We start from the raw sequence: 14443 nt of genomic DNA on the forward strand, positions 1-14443 counted from the left end.
TGGAAGATAATTAGTTTACAATATTGTTATGGATTTTGCCATACATCAACATGAATCAGTCACAGGTATACATGTGCCCCCCTATCATGAATCCCCCTTCCATTTCCCTCCCCACCGTATCCTTCTGGATTGTTCCAGAGCACTGACTTTGGGTGCCTTGCTTCATGCATCAAACTTGCACTTGTCATCTGTTTCACATATGGTAATATACATATTTCAATGTTAGTCTCTTAAATCATCCCATCCTCACCTTCTCCCACAGAGTCCAAAAGTCTGTTCTTTACATCTGTGTCTCTTTTGCTGTGTTGCATATAGGGTTGGTGTTACCATTTCTCTAAATTCCATATATTTATGTATATGCACTAATATACGGTATTTGTCTTTCTCTTTCTGACTTACTCCCCTCTGTATAATAGACTGCAGTTTCATCCACCTCATTAGGACTGACTCAAATGCATTCCTTTTCATGGCTGAGTAATATTCCATTGTGTATATGCACCACAACTTCCTTATCCATTCATCTGCCGATGGACATCTAGGTTGCTTCCAAGTCCCAGCTATTGTAAATAGTGTTGCAATGAACATTGGGGTACATGTGTCTCTTTCAGTTCTGGTTTCCTCAGGGTGTATGCCCAGGAGTGGGATTGCTGGGTCATATAGCAGTTCTATTTCCAGCTTTTCAAGGAATTTCCACACTCTTCTTCATAGTGGCTGTACCAGTTTGCAGTCCCATCTAGGTAGTTTTATATGTTGATTTAAATTTGGAAAATTTATGGGGAAGGGACAACTAGAATTCCCAATAAATGTCTTAAATATTTAGACTGAGAAATAATCATGAATTTAAATGTTTTGCTCAAATAATAGAATCACATATGATAAATTAACATTATCATAGAAAATTCTGTGAGATGTTTTATCATATAAATTGCTGTCACATATTGTAATTTTAACCATTTCTCAAAGCAAAATTTAGACATGTATGATGTTTTAAAATGTCCACTTTTTTCAGTTTTTAATGCAGCATTAGTAACAAGAAAATTGAAAATACCACTGTGTTGTTACATTTGCCCAAATCTCTAATAGAGAACACACTGATACATAAAAAACTGAAAATCATCCTTACCAATTATGTTTGGGGATTATTTGTACATGAATCTTCTTTACATTCATGTGCACATTTTTGTTTCCTTGTTTTAATACTTTATTGGAATATCACTTTACTGTGCAGGTTATGTGCAGTTTCGTTTGATTCATAAAAACATATTTTCCTTAAAAAAATCCTTAACCCTTTTAAAATGAAATAGTTGAACTCTAATCTTTTCTTTTTACAAGGTTTTGCTTAAATGTTCATACCAAATAAAGTTCATTCCAACTAACGAAGTAGCATGGGAAGCTCACATTCAAAATGAATTTTAATTTTCTGCCAAAGACCGTAGTTGGTGTATATTTGAACCTCTTCCGCTGTTTGACTTAAATCTGCTATACATTGACATCTTGTCTAAATTAAATTTTACTGCTTTACTAGTGTTCAGTTAGCATTGCCATGACATGTTTAATGATGGTTGCAAGCTTGAATTTTACATTGGTTTATTCAATGTTTCAGACAGAGACTATAACATATATAATCTTTACATTTGTCCATAGAATGCCATTGCTATCCTAAAGTTGAAATCTTGTCTCTTGGTAACAAATTTAAACTATGTTGAGTTCATTTCTGGTTTATGTGTTTTTTCTTCATCTGAGCAAAATTCTTCTCAAACTTTAAATCAATGCCTAAAATTAAGTTTTGTTTTTGCCAGCTTTTTATATAAGCCAAAACTCTTAGCTTTACAAATAATGTAAAAGCCTACAAAACATTTGTAAATGTTCACCTCTTTATTTCTTCATCTAGTAGTTTTTAATAATTTGTATAATAAATGTAGGCATACAAGTAGACTTTTATTACTAATATAATTCAGTTGACTTGAGATATGTATACTTCAAAATTTTATGTACTAAATATTTTTATCTTAGGACTCTTGATTTAAAATCCCTTTAAAATTTTTCCATTCTAGATACTGATCACTAGTTTCATTATTTTTTAATCTGTGATTTTATCTGTGTTTGGCCACTTTAGCATCAAATTTCGAAATCATTCCTGCTTAACCTAGAAATTTTCCATTGTTTTCTGTAAATACTATTCTGTTATTGCCACAAAAACATCATTACGCTTGGATAAACATTGAACATAATATTATTCCTTTAATAATATCACCTAATGCCCAATGGACTATTTTAGTGATTAAATACTGTGAATTGTTTTCCATTTACTCAACCTTTATTTTCCAGTTCTAATAAATGCTATTTTTTCTGTGTATATCATTTTGGTTCCTTTATTGAGAGTCTAGGAGTTTACAGTCACAAATAATTTCATTGGCCAAAGCTGATCTTGAAGGTGGATTATGAAACTTGGACCAATAGTGTCAAAATACCCTGAATTTAAAATAAAAATCGGTTGCCTGGTTAGAAGGCTTAGGTTCTGTTTTTATTAAAATGCCCAGAGCTTTCATACAAAGATGCCCATGAATTTAAAGAGGAAAATAAATTAAAGGACATCTCTAATCAGGTGCTTTTAGGACCCAGTCTACTATTTATCAGTTCAGTTCAGTTCAGTCGCTCAGTCGTGTCCGACTCTTTGCGACCCCATGAATTGCAGCATGCCAGGCCTCCCTGTCCATCGCCATCTCCCGGGGTTCACTCTATATCTGTAAATAAATATGTTTGGAAGACAAGGCCATTTGATTATACCATTCAAATTATTAAGAAGGACTAAGGCACAAATTATAAGCTTTTCAGGGATAGTTTTATTCATTCACAAAGACAAAATGCTCTCCTTTAAAACTATTCTGCCTGCCATATTGGAATGTCAGCCGATTTCAAATGTGTTAATGAAGCCATTTTCTCCACATTTAGCCTTCTGATGATAGCTCAGTCTTTCCTTCAGTCCTCTCCTTTACCCCACGATTAATGTCATCTGTCAGTCCCACGGTCTTATCTCAGCAATGTCTCTTCTCTCGGTCCTCCATTTTTGGGCTTTACTTACACTTTCTTAATTTGGGCCATCATTACAGCATGTCCAGACTTTTAAATAGGCTTCTAAGTTGGATGCCCTTCTCCCAGGCTCTCTCATGCTCAAGTCAAGCTGCTCGCTGTACACATTCATTCTCCCAGATTTCCCTTTGCAGATATCTTATGCATCCTTCAAAATCAATATCAGTTTTTTTCCTCTTTCATGAAGCTTTAGATGGTCTTCCCAACCAAAGGATACCTCCCTCTCAGAATATCCTGGTCGTCTCTGGGAAGGACATTCTTCTTGTTTTGCTGTTGGTTGATTCCTTGTCTCTTTCCCCTTATAAACTATGAGCTTCTTGTAGTCAAAGTCTTAATCTCTCTATTCTTATCTCCTCCCTATTCCTAATATGATCCCCTATATACAGACAACATCACTAAAAATTTGCTGAATACGCTTAAACAGGGATTGATGGAAGGCTGCTCTTCTAAATGAGCCAGTTTTAACATCTCTTCAGGCTCAATTTTTCACTAAATATTTTTTCTTTGTCTTAAACATTGAGAAATGTATGGCTCTAATAGAACGTCCTTCGAGGAGTTAAGTATAATTTTTCTTAACAGCTTCCCATTGTGTGAGTAATGAGTCAGATTTCAGATGTGTAGACAAACTCTTTAGTCTATGGTATTAGGGTCGCTGAAAGGGTCAGAAAGCATCAGAAAGCAGAAATAAATGACATGGAGTTGCCTTTCCTTTGGCATTAAAAAAAGAGGGGGAAAGAAACAAATAACATATTACTGATTTACCCTAACAGGATTCCTTGGTTCTTCAGATCTGTATAGATATTGGGAGAGCATGCATCTTTTCAAATTAGAGTTTTCTTTGGATATATGCCCAGGAGTGTAATTGTGGGATCATATGGCAACTCTATTTTTACTTTTTTAAGGAGCTTTCATACTGTTTCCATAGTGGCAGACTAATTTACATTCCCACCAACAGTGTACAAGGGTTCCATTTTCTCCACACCTTCTCCAACATTTGTTATTTGTAGACTTTTTTTAATTTTTCTGGTAGACTTTTTAAAAAGTAATTTTTTTGGAGTTGATTTACAATGAGGTGTTAGTTTCTGCTGTACAACAAAGTGAATCAGTTATACATATACCCACTCTTTTAGATTCTATTCTATTAGATTCTATTCTCATATAGGTCATTATAGAAATTAAATTGAGTTCAATACAGTAGGTTCTTGTTTGTTATCTATTTTATGTATAGTACTGAGTATACATCAGTTTCAATCTCCCAATTCATCCTGCCCCTCCGCTTTCCCCCTGATAACCATAAACTTGTTTTCTACATCTGTTATGTGTAGACTTTTAAATAATGGCCACTTTGACCCATGTGAGTTGGTTCCTCACTGTAGTTTCAATACAAGGATAACCAATCTAATTGCTGATTCAGAAAAAGATCTCAGTTTTTATGGGAATAAACACACCTGTACGAAAAGGAATAAATAACTGCTTCTCAGAGGTGGGAGACTGTGGAACACATTTGTTTTCAAAACTTCTGGGTTGAGAAATCTCGGAACCATATCATCAAACAACAGAAACTCTCTCCAAGCGTGTTTGTTCCTGTTTGTTTCAACCAGAATCTGCTAAGATATTTTGGCTACCTGGTCTGCTTGCTTCCATGCTGAAGGGCATTCTGTCCTCTGGAAGGAGAAAGGAAAGAACAAAACTTGAGCCTGGGAAAAGTGGAAGTATCGCTTTCCCTGAAGCTAATCGTTTTGCAAAGCCATAAATATGACATGTTATTAATGGAGGGTAATTAATTCATTCTTCATAAATATTATTCTTGTTTCACCAATGTAGCTATTTTCTCCAGTGCTCTTATTTGACCCAAAAGTACAGACAACTCCTGATAAGATGTGGATTGCCTGACGAAACTGACAAGTCCCTCCCTCAAGAAAGCAAACATTTTGAGATTTACTAGGGCAATTCACATTGAAGACAAATGATACCTTCATTTCAGCACTTTGCTCCTATCTTTCTGAAACTTTAAGGCAAATATTTACCTAAGCCATCAGGAAATATGGCTTCAATCAACACAAAATTAATTTTTCACATACATGTCAGTCTCAGAAAGGTAAATTATAAAAGAATAGATTCACAGGTCTACTGGGGATTTTGTAAAAATTTAGACAGAAAAGCTATTTTTTTCTTTACACAAACATTCCGAGTTTGAGGGGAGAGAGATTTCAAACAGCATGGTATGTAATTTTAAATATAAAGTGAAAAATCTTAAATGCCTACAGTCAATTATTAGCTTGTGTGATTTATACATGACTTCATCACACAGTCCTGATATAATACAAAATATTTGCAGAAACAACAATATAACATGCTTGAAAAGGGCAATGAAGCAAAGTGAGACCATTACAACCTTGAACACTTCTTCAGTCCTTGACCACTTTGGGGACTTCCAGTGATCCCCAGATGTGGCCTTGAAAGCCTGGGGCTTAAACTATGCCAGGTTTTGTACTTTTGTTTCCAAGGTTCTTCTCTGAATTAGTGGGTGCAGCAAGGAGAAAGTTGAGGCAGAAATATTTAAGAGGCAGAAATGATTTTCTAGTAGACTGGTTGATAGAGGGCACGGTGAGAAGTTGAAGGAGCCAAGACAATGCCCAGGGTGGCGAAAGACCGAGGAGATCAGCGATGGTGACATTTTCTGAGACCGGGAATATAAAAGGAGGATCCTGTTTGGTGTTGAAGATCAGAATAAGTCATGACTTGCTTGTACTCACTACCAGTCTTCCACCCTAGGTGGAGGCATTAGCATAGTTTCTGGAAATAAGAAGAATCTGGAAATCTCCCAGTTAGATTAGAAAAGGCTCCCTATGCCTCACATTCCACCTGCATCTCTTCTTGTGCCCTTAGCCTAGCCAGATAGGTGTTCATAGAACATTTAACAATTAAACTGGTTCAGCTATGTGCCATTGGCATAGTTGGTGTGAATAGGTATATTTTAATTGAGGCTTGAAGAAGTTAAGTATTTGGCCAAAGTCAGCCACAGAGTACGTGATGGAGCCAGTATTTGAATCAAGCTGTCACTCCTCTGCAAATGGGGAACTACAGGGCTATGTCACTCTCTTACACAATGCCCTTTCAGTCTGTACACAGCTGTCATACAGCTATCACTTCTCAATCCCTTTGAAATATAGCAAAAAAAGCAAGTGAGAGCTGAGCATGAAAACTGGAGAGGAGACAGCCTTCTGATCAGACTTGGTTAAGCAACTCAAATGCTTAAGAAGAGAATGAATTTCTCCCTGGATACTCAGGAGCACAAAGTAGGCACTCTTTAAACCTGACCTTGGTTCCAAATGTAGTAGAACTCAGGGTTGCAACTTCCAAGAAGAATACAGTCTGCTGATGACATTTTTATTCTTTTCCCATTAAGTAGGGAAATATAAGTCATTCCAATGGAAAATTCATTTGAATAAGCTTATTCATTTGAATAAGTCCTTCATAATGTTAGTGCAAAAAAAAAAAAAAGGTCTAATTATCCAAATGGAAGAGTGTGATGAAATACATTTTCTCCCGTCCTCCTTGCCTCCATTCATTGGCCTCTTCTCATTGACCCATCTGGAAGGCTTTTTCCCCCATTTCCCATCTTGTGCTACACTTTCAAAGCTCCACATCTTTCAAGCTTGATGTCCAGGTCTTTCAACCCATTACTTCTACTTTTACAAACCTAATATGAGGAAATGATCCAAGATCCATATCCACTGGCATTCTGTATATTACTATTTTATTATATATTCCAAAAAATTGAAGCATCTTATTTTATTTTCTTAATTCTAAGAGCCATATCTTAACACATTTAGCCTTTCTAATGCATATTACAAATGATGTATACTTAAGGTAATCTTTTTTAGTCTACAAAATGTTAAACTCACCTTTCATTTAAAAATCTTTGACAACTTAGTACAGAGGGAAATAGTAAAGCTCCAGTGAAGTTAGGGAGTTGTGGTTGTTGTTCAGTCACTAAGACGTGTTCGACTCTTTGTGACCTCAAGAATTGCAGCACATCAGGCTTCCCTGTGCTGGAGGGAGTACAATTAGGAAGCATAGTCCACAAAACCACCCTCACGTCTGATGCCAACTGCAGAGTTGAGGTTAGTTGTCAAGGTCACTTTCTGACCTGATTATCCAGCAAAAGAGTTCACAGAACTCACTGTAACCTATTACACTCATAGTTATAGTCTATTACAAAGAATGACTACAGGTTAAAATCAGCCAAGGACAGATGTGATAGGGGAGAGTCCCAAGGAAATTCTAGAGGCAGAGTTTCCATTTGGCCTCTCTCCGTAGAGTCATGGACAGTGTCAAGTCCCCTTAAAATAGTGTGTGACATTATACCTAGAGTATTGCCACCCAAAGAAGGCCGCCTGGTCCTTGGCGGACCCAGGTGTCTACCGGGTTCGATCTTGTAGACTTGAGTGACTCCTTGTATCACTGTGTTGCGTATCCTACTTAGTCTCCAGCTCCTCTGCAGATGGAACAGGTGCTGTGTAGCCAAAGGACCCCATCATAAATTATACTGTTAGGCTATTCGGTTTGGCACAAGACCCCAAGGTAAACAAAGACTCTCTTATCAGGCAGGACATTTCAGTTGCCAAAAGAATACTTCCCTGCAGCCAAAGTCGGATACCAGACCTCTCTTTGGGTGAGATTAATTCTTTACTACAGAGCCCCCCAAGTGGGGGAGCTGGTTAAATTAAATCTAGTACAACATGATGGAGGAGTGTGCAGCTCACTAAAAATGTTTTGCAACTTACTTAGGACATGCAGAAATTTGTAGAGCATTGTCCTTGTATAGAAGAAAGGGCATGGAAAAAGCAAGAGAGTTCCAGAAAAACATCTATTTCTGTTTTATTGACTATGCCAAAGCCATTGACTGTGTGGATGACAATAAACTGGAAAATTCTGAGAGAAATGGGAATACCAGACCACCTGACCTGCCTCATGAGAAATCTGTATGCAGGTCAGGAAGCAACAGTTAGAACTGGACATGGAACAACAGACTGGTTCCAAATAGGAAAAGGAGTACATCATGGCTGTATATTGTCACCCTGCTTATTTAACTTATATGCAGAATACATCATGAGAAATGCTGGGCTGGAAGAAGCACACGCTAGAACCAAGATTGCTGGGAGAAATATCAATAACCTCAGATATGCAGATGACACCACCCTTTTGGCAGAAAGTGAAGAGGAACTAAAAAGCCTCTTGATGAATGTGAAAGTGGAGAGTGAAAAAGTTGGCTTGAAGCTCAACATTCAGAAAATGAAGATCATGGCATCCGGTCCCATTACTTCATGGCAAATAGATGGGGAAACAGTGGAAACAGTGTCAGACTTCATTTTGGGGGGCTCCAAAATCACTGCAGATGGTGATTGCAGCCATGAAATTAAAAGACGCTTACTCCTTGGAAGAAAAGTTAGGACCAACCTAGATATCATATTCAAAAGAAGAGACATTATTTTGCTGACTAAGGTCCGTCTAGTCAAGGCTATGGTTTTTCCTGTGGTCACGTATGGATGTGAGAGTTGGACTGTGAAGAAGGCTGAGTGCCGAAGAATTGATGCTTTTGAACTGCGGTGTTGGACTCTTGAGGGTCCCTTGGACTGCAAGGAGATCCAACCAGTCCATTCTGAAGGAGATCAACCCTGGGATTTCTTTGGAAGGAATGATGCTAAAGCTGAAACTCCAGTCCTTTGGCCACCTCATGCAAAGAGTTGACTCATTGGAAAAGACTCTGACGCTGGGAGGGATTAGGGGCAGGAGGAGAAGGGGACGAGAGAGGATGAGATGGCTGGATGGCATTCCTGACTCGATGGACGTGAGTTTGAGTGAACTCCGGGAGTTGGTGATGGACAGGGAGGCCTGGCATGCTGCAATTCATGGGGTCGCAAAGAGTCGGACATGACTGAACTGAACTGAGAGGTAAAGAACATGCCTGCCAATACAGGAAACATAAGAAAGGCAGGTTCAAACGTTGGGTTGGGAAGATCCCTGGAGGAGGGCATGGCAACCCACTTCAGTATTCTTGCCCATGGACAGAGTCCCCACGGACAGAGGAGCCTTTGCAGATAGGGTTGCAAAGAGTCAGACATAACTGAAGTGACTTAGCGCACACGTGTACACACACAGTCCTTGTACATCTTTTAAACTCTGTGGGTATGTGTGTGTGTGAGAGAGAAAGAAAGATCTTTCAGCTAAACAGTCACGAATTTACATTTTTATGCTTTAATGATTTTTTCCAATTGTCCACAAATTTAGCTTCCATGAAATGTGTTTTTTATTCCCCAATTTAAGTTCTGCATTTTCTTATAGAATAATAGAAGTTTCTCCATTTTTCTGATCACCTTTAGCCCCAAACCAGGTCTTGGGGCCATGTTTACAAAGTCGATGAATAGAAAGTCACTTCACAAAGTCAGTTGTAGAGAGAAGAGAATTTCTCAGTAAGAAGTTTCTCTGCCTGTTAAATCTATTCCTCATTCCTTCTTTCACTGAACAAAGCTCATAGAATATGTGCAAGGCTGGGGCTATAGAGATGCATGAGCCATGTGTTCATACACTCAAAGCACTAGGAATCTGGTCACAGAAGGAGACATATAAAGACTAAACCACCATGTGTGACAAGGTGTCCTCTGACCTCCTGAAAATTCAAAGTGCCCCACCATGTTCCAGTCTAGAAACTTACAAAATAAATGGGAGTTTCCTCTAGCTGGAGCCATAGAAGTAGGGCAACCACAAGGAATTCATCTGTTTCCATAGATCCTGTAACTTTCAGGCCATAAACAGATCTCAGAATGCAGTGTTAAGATGGAGACACAGGCATCTGCCACCTTATGGACCCAGAATCACAATTATCTTTCTTTTCTTCTATTTACTTTGTAGCTTGACCACTTGCTTCCCATCCTACTCTCATATTCAAAAGGCCCATTGCATTGCTATTCAAAAGTCATTAGAATAGCAGGATCGATACCTAAAGGAGGTGCCTCCAGTGACATCAAGGTTCCCATGCCTAATTTTCATTGATTTTGCTAGGTAGTTAGAATAGGAAAAAGGAGTCCAGAATGGCGGTGGCTAAAAGATAAGGAAGGGAAAAACCTATGAAAAGAGAACAAAGGAAGGCCTGAGGACCAGAGTGAGGACCTCAGGTAAAACAAACAGCACTCTTGGCTAGCCCAATTTACATAGGGCAGGCCCAGGGGGAGGAGGAAAAAACATATATAAAGAGAAGCCAAAATTGGGCCACCCACATGGAAGGGCCCCTACTCTGTAATACTTTCTATCCCCACAGCAGTCAAGGTACCAGGACATGACTCCTGGATTCATTACTCACCAATCAAGCTGTGGAAGAGAACAGAAGAGGGCACTCAATACACCTGTGAGCCCCTGGGAGATCTCAGATACCTATTCAGAACTACCAATGAGTGCCATTCTAATGAACATCCCCAAATTAAATTTCTGGGGATAAGATTTCTCAGGACAGCTCTAAAGAGCCAGGACAGCTCTAAAGAGCCAGCACAGCTTGGCAGGGGTTGTACTCCAAAACAGACAGGAGATAGAGCTCTTGATCCCTGAACAAGGAGGGACTTGCGCCATCTTGAATGAGACGTGTTGTTTCTGTGTAAATACCTCTAACTAAGTTAAAGAAAGTCTCACAATCCTCAAGAAAAACATTCAGACCCTACAGGATCTCAAAGAATGAGCTGGAGAGTTCTTGGGGTGGCTACAATCTCTCTTTGGGGGATTCTCCTGGTGATGGGGAAATCGGCGGATGGCACCCCACTCCAGTACTCTTGCCTGGAAAATCCCATGGATGGAGGAGCCTGGTAGGCTGCAGTCCATGGGGTCGCTAAGAGTCAGACACGACTGAGTGACTTCACTTCCGCTTTTCACTTTCATGCATTGGAGAAGGCAATGGCAACCCACTCCAGTATTCTTGCCTGGAGAATCCCAGGGACGAGGGAGCCTGGTGGGCTGCCATCTATGGGGTCACACAGAGTCAGACACGACTGAAGTGACTTAGCAGCAGCAGCAGCAATGCCCCTACTAGTCCTTGTTATCACCATATTTATGCTGCTTATGATTGCCCTGAATTATCAGTTGTCTAACCCATTTTGTCTCTGCCCAGGTCAACAAGCTACAACATGCGGTGCCAATTCAACAAGGATATACAAAACTAAGGCTGACCATGGAAAATATCACTCACCCTTAGGTGGACACTGCTATAGGGACTCTGAGGCTTGAGACTAGCGAGAGGGGGAGGCCCAATGCCCCTTGCCATCCCATTTCAGCAGGAAGTAGCCAGAAAGACTTCAATGCCCCTATTCCCAAAGAATTGGGCCTTTTACCTCTTGAGAGGAGAATGTTAGGTAGTTAGAATAGGAAAAAGGAGTCCAGAATGGCGGTGGCTAAAAGATAAGGAAGGCAAAAACCCTCGAAAATAGAACAAAGAAAGGCCTGAGGTCCTAAGTGAGGACCTCGGGTAAAACAAACAGCTCTCCTAGCTAGCCCAATTTACATAGGGCAGGCCCAGGGGGAGGAGAAAAAACATATAAAAAGAGGAGCCAAATTTGTGCCAGGGGCCTCTCTTCTCTTCCTATCTTTTGGGTCTGCATGCCCTCATGCCTCAAGGATGTATTTTACTTTCTAAATAAAACTGAGCTGTAACATGGAGCTATAACACTGGTCCATCCAAGGGCTGTAACGCTGGTCCATCCGTCGCTCCAAATTTTTCTTGCAATGAGACAGAACTGAGGAAATCCCCCCAACACTCCCCCAACAGTTTCACAGTCATTCATCTGGGACTATTTCTGGTTTTGCCATTTGTTGCAGAGGAAAACAAATAGATAAAATGAAACAAAATAAAATATAAAACACAAGTTTATGTTCCTTCAAAATAAATGATTGATTGAAAGGATAAGTTACAGCTTTTTTAAATAAATACAGGTATACATACATGTGCACCAAGCGGAAAATATCATAGCATCTGAAAAAAAGACTAAAAATACAGAAATAGACCTGGGATATCCTACTTGGGGAAAAAAGATATCACTTCCCACTTTCCCTCATACACAAAATCTGCCTCAATGATTTTTGGTCTGAGGACCTAGAAGAATTATCTTTGGCCTTGTCTTTAATGACAGTCACAGCTGCTATGTGTCACATCTAAGTTAGTTGTTTTTGATGCTGCGTTAGGTATTGTCTCAATTATTTTCATAACATCATTGTTATTACTAAGTTAAAAAACAATCTCCACCTTTCTGCTCCATTCAAAGCCTGAGGGTGTGGGGGAAATCTGTCTACCTACCAGCCAGGCAGTGCACACGCGCGCACACACACACACACACACACACACACACACACGTCTACAGACCAAACAATCACCAAGAAGGAAATACATTTCGTTTTGCCTAGTCCAGAAGGGCTTGGCAAACAATGGAGAGAACTGAGATGGGAAAATACCAAGATGCAGCTTGAAGTGTTGATTTGTGTGCTTAGAGTAAAAAACAAAACAAAACAGGGAGATGTGAGTGGCTCTGGATCCTGGTGGGTTGAGGGGAATAGACAGTCACATTCAATGGATAAGCTTTACTTTCCTCATCTCTTCCAGCCATATTTTCTTTCTCACATTCAGAGCTACTTCTTACTCCAGATTTACACATGAATAATACAGAAGACAGAATTCTTTTGGCCAGTGACTTCTTTGGTGGTCCAGTGATTGAGAATCCACCTGCCAAGGCAGGGGACACAGGATCAGTCCCTGGTCCAGGAAGATTCCACATGCTGTGGGGCAACTAAGCCTATGAGCCACAGCTACCGAAGTCCGTGTGCCTAGAGCCTGGGCTCGGCAGGAAGAGAAGCCGCGGCAACAAGCAGTTTGCTGGCCGGAACTAAAGAAAACCCGTGCGCAGAAACGAAGACCCAGCACAGCCATAAATTAAATAAAATTTGAAAACAAACAAACAACTGTTTGGGCCAGAGTGAGGCCCATTATTCAAATTGCATGAAGAATGAGATGTCTGTGTAGTATGACTTAAAGCTAGTTTATGAATTAGTTGGTTAGTACCAAGAAAATGCTCAGATAGTAAAGAATCTGCATGCAACGCAGGAGACTCGGCTTCCATTCCTGGGTCGGAAAGATCCCCTGCATAAGGAAATGGCAAACCACACCAGTATTCTTGCCTGGAGAATTCCATGGACAGAGGAGTCTGGCGGTCTACAGTCCATGAGGTCCCAAAGAGTCAGGCACAACTGAGCAATTAACACGCACACACTGAGAAAATGCAGGTCAGTCTTCTGGTGGTTTCTTCTCTGTGTTTTTGACATCTGTGTAATCAATTAAATCTTTTTTAAGCTTTTATCTGATCACCTGGTTTTCCTATAGGAAATTTTAACGTAGCATAGAAGTTCTCTTAAAAAAATTAAGGCGAAGCTGACCTTTCCTCTTATCAGCCAAATGTAATACACACCACACACACTCATGAATGCACACTCACACACATACATATACACAACCAATTTCTGGTCATCGATACCAGGAATTACAGCATGGGTTTATTTTTAATTTTACAACTGTTTAATCTTTTCTTAGCATTTCTTGGCTCATTTAGGAAAATGTAATCCCGTAAGGGTATATGTTGTGTGTTCGACTTCCTTTCCATCCCCCTCAGCACAACATTGCTAGGGCATAATAGGAATTCAGAATATGTTAAATAAATTTATAAATGCATGAGTAACTCAGAACATACCTCAATTATTAAATGCTTAAAAACAATGTATTTTATTCAGCAGAGCTGATTGACAATGTTGTGAAAAGCTTTTAAATTAGCAAATAAAAAGATAAATTCGCTGGCGGGAAGATGAGAACGAAAAGGTGTGTGTGTACGCAGAATTATCATTCCAGCGCCCTTCAGGGCCACCAGCACAATCTTCTGAATATTTGCTGTGATGACAATATCAGCAGCTTTGAGAAAGGTATGAATTTTTTGAGAAAATAGCATTCATCCAGACTCTTTTTTGTGGATATAAGCAGCCATGTAGAACAACGCAATTTTTAATCTATTCACTCTGTATTTCATGCCTGGTTCAGTCTCATAGAAATTTTCCAAATTTCTTCTGTGAATTCTTGAAATAAACATAAGCTGACAAGGGAGAATACATGCATATATCAAGTGGATCCCTTTGGGGTGGAAGGCTAAAGCTTGAACGATGTATTCCAAAAGCAATGGTAATGTCTTATAGGTGAGGGGCCAGAGGGGTGCAAGGGCTCAGGGTACTGGGGAGCCAAAAATAAAATATAGGAAGGAATTTTTATATTCTATCT

The sequence above is a fragment of the Ovis canadensis genome, chromosome 20 (assembly GCF_042477335.2).
Source record: "Ovis canadensis isolate MfBH-ARS-UI-01 breed Bighorn chromosome 20, ARS-UI_OviCan_v2, whole genome shotgun sequence".
NCBI lineage: Eukaryota > Metazoa > Chordata > Mammalia > Artiodactyla > Bovidae > Ovis > Ovis canadensis.